We start from the raw sequence: 3,119 nt of genomic DNA on the forward strand, positions 1-3,119 counted from the left end.
TATATATATATATATATATATATATATATACTTACTATTTTTTCATGTATTACATATTTTTAAATTTTTTCTTAATATGATAAACTAAATTTTTTCAATACAAATATTTCAACATAAAATTTAATATTATAAAATTGTACTCAGAAATTCAAATGAAGCACTTAGCGTGCAAAGCTCATTCAAATGTTCAACAATAAATTTGGTTTCATACATTGTAATGTGAACTCTATGTACAAAGTCGTGTACGTATACGTATATATATATATATATATATGAAATGTAACTACTGATCGTAAGAGTAACAACTCCGTCCGTGTGCAGCTTCCCATAGCTGCCCTTGCTTTGTCTTCTTCTTCTGCTTCTTTATCGGCCTTTGCAGTGTCCACTAGCTGCAGCTGCTACCGCTGTCGAAATCGAAGCAGCACAATACATAGAGACAGACATGGATGGAGCTAGTATGGCAGTGGCATTGTTATTACTGCAACGCTCACGTTGCTCTGTGGTATCTACAGATACATGGACACGGCGTCGACAATGGACAGAGCTTGACGATGTCTACAAGGAGCTGGCTGCGTCGCGTTCACTGCGGGAGGAGTGGCGATGGTGCAAATGGCGACAATTGAATCGTCGTCTGCGTCCGCGGAGAATCAATGCTTGTGTGCAAGAGTCTCCCCGTCGACAGGACTTTGCAAGTGGCGGGCTGGCGAGCATGGTAAGCATCTGCACATCTTTAGGTGCTTGTGTCTACCGTGTGCGGGATTTTATGACGAGCAGATTTCTTTCGCGTCCTAGAGTGTTGAAAACAAGGTGCATGTTGCTGTTTAGTAGCGCTCCGGGAGACCTTGTTCCAAAACCATGATGCGGCAGCATTGTCGGATGAAACCTTCTGTCAGAGGGGAATGACAAAAGTCTTTTCAGTGCTCATTAAGGGGCAAAACCGGCGGTACGTACGCCGACATTGTAGCACTGCATTTTCTTTCCCAGCCATTCGTGTATGGATCAGAAACAAGGAGCTTCGAAATATATTGACGGACTCCTGAAGAATTTTTTTTAAGTGACTGTCATCTCGACTCAATGCCGATTCACAAAAGGTGAGTTGACCTACAAATAGCTTATCCGTAACTTCTTTGTACGAAACCCTACATATCATATTCCTCCTCTGACGTTACAGCTGCAAGTCCTCTGTGTTTCCTGCATTGAAGGTTTCTCATAGATTGCTGCTACATGCCCACGATTGTCATGAGTCTCTTCAATGAATCCTTACAGCTTTGGAATGAAGTTCGAGTTTGGAATGAAATGAGCGATGTTTGGCAATAACTTGAGTTGACCTTCGATATCACATAAGTAGCCATGAGGAAGGAACTAATGGCCGGAGAACTCGTGCACCCGTCGCTTCAATGTTGATGATTAAAATTAAAAATAACAGGTATTGCTAAGTTAAAGAAATCTTGGAACACAACGAAGGCTCGAGCGGATGCTACAGTACACACGGCACTTTGGGCTATGGCAAAACTCATGGTCCATTCGGGTGCACGGAAGCAATCTCAGGAGGAGAATGATGCAGCGGAGGACACAAAGATCTTGCCATTCTCGCAACCGATCATTAAAATACCGCTTCAAATGCACCTTCTCCACCTCTCATTGCTTCTTTTTCTTCCTCCCAACCACATCCGGTTGGAGGTTGCCAGCTTCCCGGGCAAACTAGCTTTCATCATTTTTGAGTCCGCTATACATCATAATCAAGTTGTTTACAAGAAATGAAGATGAATTTGAACCGATCAGGTTTGCGAAGCACCATTAGAGGTGAAGCACATGTTTGGTCACGATTCCCGTCAGGTTACTCCATTCGGGTTAGGGTTGATGTGCGTGCTCTGACTACCACTTTGCAGGTAGGATGGCTGTTGTATATGATCCTTTTAAATGTGAGAAGAACAAAAAGACCATACGCGACAGCCATCTCAGAAATCGAAGGAAGGAGAGAGTTCCTATTAAAGACACCCAGAAGAACGGCTAATGAGAGAGCTGGCTCTTCGATAGATCTCTTCGATAGTAGTGTATATCACAAAGCTGCTCGATGCTTTGTAATGTTTCATTCGCAGAGACAATATACACTTAGGATGTCATCACGCTATGCATCGAAATCCAATCATAAAATTACGATTCAAATGTTGTTGAAGACCCAAAGTTCGCTTGCAAATTCCTCATCAAAATATCGCTTCACTTGAGGACAGCCAAAGACCACAGACAGTGACATTGGTTTTGACTCACGAGGCGGCACACACACACTGCTGATTACACAATTGCCGTACGAACATATGACAACAGACATGCACGCTAACTTTGATTCACGCCATGCTGTACGTAAATCTCAACATTCACATTAACGAGTCTTCTAGTACAAATGTTGCGCAAAGACCAACAGCAGTGAATGTAAAAGTAGTACTGAAAGATATATATATATATATATATATATATATGGGAGGGGTTGCTTTGGAAAGTGTGACCTTAGACATCTGACACTCACCAGTTAGGGTTATCATAACCGGCAAAGAACCAAGCCTAATCGAACGTCGATCCTAAACGGCAGCGCTTTGAAACAAAAAGATAATGAGGACATCAACTTGGAGAAGCAATGGATAAGGACTGTGTATCCTTATGCAGCAAACATCATAGAATTCAGCCTGACGTTGACGAACGTGACGAAAGGTGCAGGAGACGGAAGGTTGCTACGGAAGATTAAAAAACAAGAAAAATAAGTTTTCATTTAGCTAGTTTGAGGATAGTTTCACTTGAAGAAGGCTAACGATTTTGTCCAGAATACACCTACAAACAAGGCGAGTGTCAATTTCGATAATCATCTTCAGAGCCTCGACTGGCACACTACTTGCTGATCGTGGACGTCTGGAAAACCTAGGCATGTCTATGAGACTTACACACATGGTGTCCATTCCTGAATAAGGACATCACGTGAATCATCAGCAAAACCAGGAACCAGAACTTCGCTAATCAGGTTTTGAAAATATCATAATCATCGAAATCTACATTCATACAAGTACTTCAGCAGCTGTATCTGAGCGAGTAACAGTCTCTCTTCTGGCATGGAGAACGAAGTGCCAGAA

General features: G+C 42.1%; 1 long non-coding RNA gene across 1 annotated transcript; it reads left to right on the forward strand.

Moving 5' to 3' along the window:
• Nucleotides 1-311: 311 nt before the first annotated feature.
• LOC149986496 (uncharacterized) lies at nucleotides 312-2,166 on the forward strand. Its single transcript, XR_016500337.1, has 2 exons — nucleotides 312-1,091; nucleotides 1,427-2,166. It is a non-coding gene; the product is annotated as an uncharacterized LOC149986496 (long non-coding RNA).
• Nucleotides 2,167-3,119: the final 953 nt, after the last annotated feature.

The sequence above is a fragment of the Physcomitrium patens genome, chromosome 23 (assembly GCF_059467195.1).
Source record: "Physcomitrium patens ecotype Gransden chromosome 23, ASM5946719v1, whole genome shotgun sequence".
NCBI classification, from domain to species: Eukaryota; Viridiplantae; Streptophyta; class Bryopsida; order Funariales; family Funariaceae; genus Physcomitrium; species Physcomitrium patens.